Raw genomic sequence first — 7,154 nt, forward strand, 5'->3', positions numbered from 1 at the left:
GCAGCACACACACGCAAACACACGAACACACACACACCACACGCAAACACACGCAAACACACACATGCAAACACACAAACACACACATGCAAACACACGCAAACACACACACGCACGCACACACCACACACACATGCAAACACACGCAAACACATGCCTAGGCAAGCACACACACACACCACACACACATGAAAACACACACACGCAAGCACACACACATGACTGGTTTTAAGACTGAAAATGCGATTACACCCATCATCTGAAAGTTTGGTTGGATGCATTTATCAACATATTCTTCAACATCAACCTGGCAACAGAAACCAAAATAACCCCATCTGATGTGGTGGGATCCTACAGAGGCTGGGTCACATCAGCAGAAATGTCATTAATTAGGGGGATATGAGAAGGGGTGTAATCACACAAACAAGCCAACTGTTCATTAATCATTCCATACATGCAGTCATGCACCCAGCTACAGGGTCTCAGAGAGGGGGGGGGGTAAGTTGGGGAGGAGGGAAAGGGAGAGATAGTGAGTCTCAGAGAGAGAGAGAAGGGGGGTAAGTTAGGGAGGAGAGGGAGAGATAGTGAGTCTCAGAGAGAGAGAGAGGGGGGATAAGTTAGGGAGGAGGAGAGGGAGAGATAGTGAGTCTCAGAGAGGGGGAGATAAGTTAGGGAGTAGGAGAGGGAGAGATAGTGAGTCTCAGAGAGGGGGATAAGTTAGGGAGTAGGAGAGGGAGAGATAGTGAGTCTCAGAGAGGGGGGATAAGTTAGGGAGTAGGAGAGGGAGAGATAGTGAGTCTCAGAGAGGGGGAGATAAGTTAGGGAGTAGGAGAGGGAGAGATAGTGAGTCTCAGAGAGGGGGGATAAGTTAGGGAGTAGGAGAGGGAGAGATAGTGAGTCTCAGAGAGGGGGGATAAGTTAGGGAGTAGGAGAGGGAGAGATAGTGAGTCTCAGAGAGGGGGGGATAAGTTAGGGAGTAGGAGAGGGAGAGATGGTGAGTCTCAGAGAGGGGGGGATAAGTTAGGGAGTAGGAGAGGGAGAGATAGTGAGTCTCAGAGAGGGGGGGATAAGTTAGGGAGTAGTAGAGGGAGAGATAGTGAGTTTGTGACAGAGAGAAACAGAGACAGAGAATGTGATTGTTATCTAACACCAGGTGTTTATGGCTGTGTTGGTTCATGAGAGAGTCTCATAGTGTTGTGTTCTGTATCTGAAGCAGCATTCATCATCATCATCATCACCAGACCAGCTAATGAAGAACATCGTCTGACAACCAGACTGATGCACAGAGGAGAGAGGAAGACACACACACAGACACACATTTGAATACACAACACATACACCTTCATACACAGAGGAAGGAGAGATGAACAGTAGAGAGATGTAGGTCTAATGGGGCCTGAATGGTTGCTGCTTAACGAGGAGTGCTAACAGGTGCTTCTCATTAAGGCCAGAAGACAGGAGAGAATAAGAAAAACAGATGTGCTGATATTCCTGTGTTTGTCACTAGTGTCTGCTGGACTGGTTATTGAAGACTATTCCCCTCCTCTCCCCTCCTCTCCCCTCCTCTCCACCGCTCTCCTCTACCTCTCTCTCTCTTTCTCCCCTCCTCTCCACCGCTCTCCTCTACCTCTCTCTCTCTTTCTCCCCTCCTCTCCACCGCTCTCCTCTACCTCTCTCTTTCTCCCCTCCTCTCCACCGCTCTCCTCTACCTCTCTCTCTCTTTCTCCCCTCCTCTCCACCGCTCTCCTCTACCTCTCTCTCTCTTTCTCCCCTCCTCTCCACCGCTCTCCTCTACCTCTCTCTCTCTTTCTCCCCTTCTCATCCCTCTCTCTTTCTCCCTCCTCTCCACCGCTCTCCTCTCCCTCTCTCTTTCTCCTCCTCTCCACCGCTCTCCTCTACCTCTCTCTCTCTTTCTCCCCTCCTCTCCACCGCTCTCCTCTACCTCTCTCTCTCTTTCTCCCCTTCTCATCCCTCTCTCTCTTTCTCCCCTTCTCATCCCTCTCTCTTTCTCCCCTCCTCTCCACCGCTCTCCTCTACCTCTCTCTCTCTTTCTCCCCTCCTCTCCACCGCTCTCCTCTACCTCTCTCTCTCTTTCTCCCCTTCTCATCCCTCTCTCTTTCTCCCCTCCTCTCCACCGCTCTCCTCTACCTCTCTCTCTCTTTCTCTCCTCCTCTCCACCGCTCTCCTCTACCTCTCTCTCTCTTTCTCCCCTCCTCTCCACCGCTCTCCTCTACCTCTCTCTCTCTTTCTCCCCTTCTCATCCTCTCTCTCTTTCTCCCCTTCTCATCCCTCTCTCTTTCTCCCTCCTCTCCACCGCCTCCTCTACCTCTCTCTCTCTTTCTCCCCTCCTCTCCACCGCTCTCCTCTACCTCTCTCTCTCTTTCTCCCCTTCTCATCCCTCTCTCTTTCTCCCCTCCTCTACCTCTCTCTCTCTTTCTCCCCTCCTCTCCACCGCTCTCCTCTACCTCTCTCTCTCTTTCTCCCCTCCTCTCCACCGCTCTCCTCTACCTCTCTCTCTCTTTCTCCCCTTCTCATCCCTCTCTCTCTTTCTCCCCTTCTCATCCCTCTCTCTCCCCACCTCTCCCCTCCTCTCCACCTCTCTCTTTCTCCCTCTCATCCTCTCTCTCTTTCTCCCCTCTTCTCTCTCCTCCCCACCTCTCCACCGCTCTCCCTCTACCTTTCTCCCTCTCTCTCTCTCCTCCCCTCCTCTCCACCGCTCTCCTCTCTCTTTCTCCCCTTCTCTCTCTCTTTCTCCCCTTCTCCCCTTCTCTCTCTCTCTCTTTCTCCCCTTCATCTCTCCCTTTCTCATCTCTCTCTCTTTCTCCCCTCCTCTCCACCGCTCTCCTCTACCTCTCTCTCTCTTTCTCCCCTCCTCTCCACCGCTCTCCTCTACCTCTCTCTCTCTTTCTCCCCTTCTCATCTCTCTCTCTTTCTCCCCTCCTCTCCACCGCTCTCCTCTACCTCTCTCTCTCTTTCTCCCCTCCTCTCCACCGCTCTCCTCTACCTCTCTCTCTTTCTCCCCTTCTCATCCCTCTCTCTTTCTCCCCTCCTCTCCACCGCTCTCCTCTACCTCTCTCTCTCTCTTTCTCCCCTTCTCATCCCTCTCTCTCTTTCTCCCCTTCTCATCTCTCTCTCTTTCTCCCCTTCTCATCCCTCTCTCTCTTTCTCATCCCTCTCTCTCTCTTTCTCCCCTTCTCATCCCTCTCTCTCTCTTTCTCCCCTTCTCATCCCTCTCTCTTTCTCCCCTTCTCATCCCTCTCCCTCTCTTTCTCCCCTTCTCATCCCTCTCTCTCTCTTTCTCCCCTTCTCATCCCTCTCTCTCTCTTTCTCCCCTTCTCATCTCTCTCTCTCTTTCTCCCCTTCTCATCCCTCACTTTCTCCCCTTCTCACCCCTCTCTCTCTCTTTCTCCCCTTCTCATCCCCTCTCTCTCTTTCTCCCCTTCTCATCCCTCTCTCTCTCTTTCTCCCCTTCTCATCCCTCTCTCTATCTTTCTCCCCTTCTCATCCCTCTCTCTTTCTCTCCCTCTCTTCCCTCTCTCGCTCTTTTTCCCCTTCTCATCCCTCTCTCTCTTTCTCCCCATCTCATCCCTCTCTCTCTCCCCTTCTCATCCTCTCATCCTCTCTCTCCCCCTTCTCATCCCTCTCTCTCCCCTCTTCTCATCCCTCTCTCTCCCCTTCTCATCCCTCTCTCTCCCCTTCTCATCCCTCTCTCTCTCCCCTTCTCATCCCTCTCTCTCTCCCCTTCTCATCCCTCTCTCTCCCCTTCTCATCCTCCCTTCTCATCCCTCTCCCTTCTCATCCCTCTCTCTCCCCTTCTCATCCCCTCTCTCCCCCTTCTCATCCCTCTCTCTCTTTCTCCCCTCCTCTACCTCTCTCTCTCTTTCTCCCCTCCTCTACCTCTCTCTCTCTTTCTCCCCTCCTCTCCACCGCTCTCCTCTACCTCTCTCTCTCTTTCTCCCTCCTCTCCACCGCTCTCCTCTACCTCTCTCTCTCTTTCTCCCCTTCTCATCCCTCTCTCTTTCTCCCCTCCTCTCCACCGCTCTCCTCTACCTCTCTCTCTCTTTCTCCCCTCCTCATCCCTCTCTCTTTCTCCCCTCCTCTACTCTCTCTCTCTTTCTCCCTCCTCTCCACCGCTCTCCTCTACCTCTCTCTCTCTTTCTCCCCTCCTCTCCACCGCTCTCCTCTACCTCTCTCTCTCCCCTCCTCTACCTCTCTCTCTCCTCTCCCCTCTCTCTTTCTCCCCTCCTCTACCTCTCTCTTTCTCCCCTCCTCTCCACCCTCCTCTACCTCTCTCTCTCTTTCTCCCCTCCTCTCCACCGCTCTCCTCTACCTCTCTCTCTCTTTCTCCCCTCCTCTCCACCGCTCTCCTCTACCTCTCTCTCTCTCTCTTTCTCCCCGCTCCATCCTCTCTCTTTCTCCTCCTCATCCACCTTTCTCCCTCCTCTCCACCTCTCTACCTCTCTTTCTCCCCTCCTCTCCACCGCTCTCCTCTCCTCTCTTTCTCCCCTTCTCATCTCTTTCTCCCCTTCTCATCCTCTCTCTTTCTCCCCTCCTCTCCTCCGCTCTCCTCTACCTCTCTCTCTCTTTCTCCCTCCTCTCCACCGCTCTCCTCTACCTCTCTCTCTTTCTCCCCTTCTCATCCCTCTCTCTTTCTCCCCCTCCACCTCTCCACCGCTCCACCCTCCCCTCTACCTCTCTCTCTTTCTCCCCTTCTCATCCCTCTCTCTTTCTCCCCTCCTCTACCTCTCTCTCCCCTCCTCTTCTCTCTCTCTTTCTCCCCTCCTCACCTCTCTCTCTCTCTCTCCTCCTCTCCACCGCCCTCCTCTACCTCTCTCTCTTCTCCCCACCTCTCCACCGCTCTCCTCTACCTCTCTCTCTCTTTCTCCCCTCCTCTCATCTCCTCTACCTCTCTCTCTTTCTCCCTTCTCATCCCCTCTCTTTCTCCTCCTCTCCACCCTCCTCTCTCTCTCTCTTTCTCCCCTTCTCATCCCTCTCTCTTTCTCCCCTCCTCTCCACCGCTCTCCTCTACCTCTCTCTCTTTCTCCCTTCTCATCCCTCTCTTTCTCCCTCCTCTCCACCACCTCCTCTACCTCTCTCTTTCCCCTTCTCATCCCTCTCTCTTTCTCCCCTCCTCTCCACCGCTCTCCTCTACCTCTCTCTCTCTTTCTCCCCTTCTCATCCCCTCTCCCCTCCTCTCCACCACTCTCCTCTACCTCTCTCTCTCTTTCTCCCCTTCTCATCCCTCTCTCTTTCTCCCCTCCTCTCCACCGCTCTCCTCTACCTCGCTCTCTCTTTCTCCCCTTCTCATCCCTCTCTCTCTTTCTCCCCTTCTCATCTCTCTCTCTTTCTCCCCTTCTCATCCCTCTCTCTCTTTCTCCCCTTCTCATCCCTCTCTCTCTCTTTCTCCCCTTCTCATCCCTCTCTCTCTCTTTCTCCCCTTCTCATCCCTCTCTCTTTCTCCCCTTCTCATCCCTCTCCCTCTCTTTCTCCCCTTCTCATCCCTCTCTCTCTCTTTCTCCCCTTCTCATCCCTCTCTCTCTCTTTCTCCCCTTCTCATCTCTCTCTCTCTTTCTCCCCTTCTCATCCCTCACTTTCTCCCCTTCTCACCCCTCTCTCTCTCTTTCTCCCCTTCTCATCCCTCTCTCTCTCTTTCTCCCCTTCTCATCCCCTCTCTCTCTTTCTCCCCTTCTCATCCCTCTCTCTCTCTTTCTCCCCTTCTCATCCCTCTCTCTATCTTTCTCCCCTTCTCATCCCTCTCTCTTTCTCTCCCTCTCTTCCCTCTCTCGCTCTTTTTCCCCTTCTCATCCCTCTCTCTCTTTCTCCCCATCTCATCCCTCTCTCTCTCCCCTTCTCATCCCTCTCATCCCTCTCACTCCCCTTCTCATCCCTCTCTCTCCCCCCTTCTCATCCCGCTCTCTCCCCTTCTCATCCCTCTCTCTCCCCTTCTCATCCCTCTCTCTCTCCCCTTCTCATCCCTCTCTCTCTCCCCTTCTCATCCCTCTCTCTCTCCCCTTCTCATCCCTCTCTCTCTCCCCTTCTCATCCCTCTCTCTCCCCTTCTCATCCCTCTCTCTCCCCTTCTCATCCCTCTCTCTCCCCTTCTCATCCCTCTCTCTCCCCTTCTCATCCCTCTCTCTCCCCTTCTCATCCCTCTCTCTCTCCCCTTCTCATCCCTCTCTCTCTTTCTCCCATCTCATCCCCCTCTCTCTTTCTCCCCTTCTCATCCCTCTCTCTCTCCCAGTCTCATCCCTCTCTCTCCCAGTCTCATCCCTCTCTCTCCCAGTCTCATCCCTCTCTCTCTCCCCTTCTCATCCATCTATCTCTCTTTCTCCCCTTCTCATCCCTCTCTCTCTCTTTGTCCCCTTCTCATCCCTCTCTCTCTCTTTCTCCCCTTCTCATCCCTCTCTCTCCCCTTCTCATCCCTCTCTCTCTTTCTCCCCTTCTCATCCCTCTCTCTCTTTCTCCCCTCTCTCTCCCCTTCTCATCCCTCTCTCTCTCCCCTTCTCATCCCTCTCTCTCTTTCTCCCCTTCTCATCCCTCTCTCTCTTTCTCCCCTTCTCATCCCTCTCTCTCTCTCCCCTTCTCATCCCTCTCTCTCTCCCCTTCTCATCCCTCTCTCTCTTTCTCCCCTTCTCATCCCTCTCTCTCTCTCTCCCCTTCTCATCCCTCTCTCTCTTTCTCCCCTTCTCATCCCTCTCTCCTCTACTCTCCCCCCCATCTCCATCTCCATGTAGATCCAGTGTTAAGGTCATTTTTATCAATAATGACTAATTATGTCTACATTTCAATCAGGACTGACTAATCAGAATACTATTATGTTACTGTATTTGTACTAATCAGAATACTATTATGTTACTGTATATATACTAATCAGAATACTATTATGTTACTGTATATATACTAATCAGAATACTATTATGTTACTGTATATATACTAATCAGAATACTATTATGTTACTGTATATATACTAATCAGAATACTATTATGTTACTGTATATATACTAATCAGAATACTATTATGTTACTGTATATATACTAATCAGAATACTATTATGTTACTGTATATATACTAATCAGAATACTATTATGTTACTGTATATATACTAATCAGAATACTATTATGTTACTGTATATATACTAATCAGAATACTATT

The sequence above is a fragment of the Oncorhynchus gorbuscha genome, linkage group LG19, assembly GCF_021184085.1.
Source record: "Oncorhynchus gorbuscha isolate QuinsamMale2020 ecotype Even-year linkage group LG19, OgorEven_v1.0, whole genome shotgun sequence".
NCBI classification, from domain to species: Eukaryota; Metazoa; Chordata; class Actinopteri; order Salmoniformes; family Salmonidae; genus Oncorhynchus; species Oncorhynchus gorbuscha.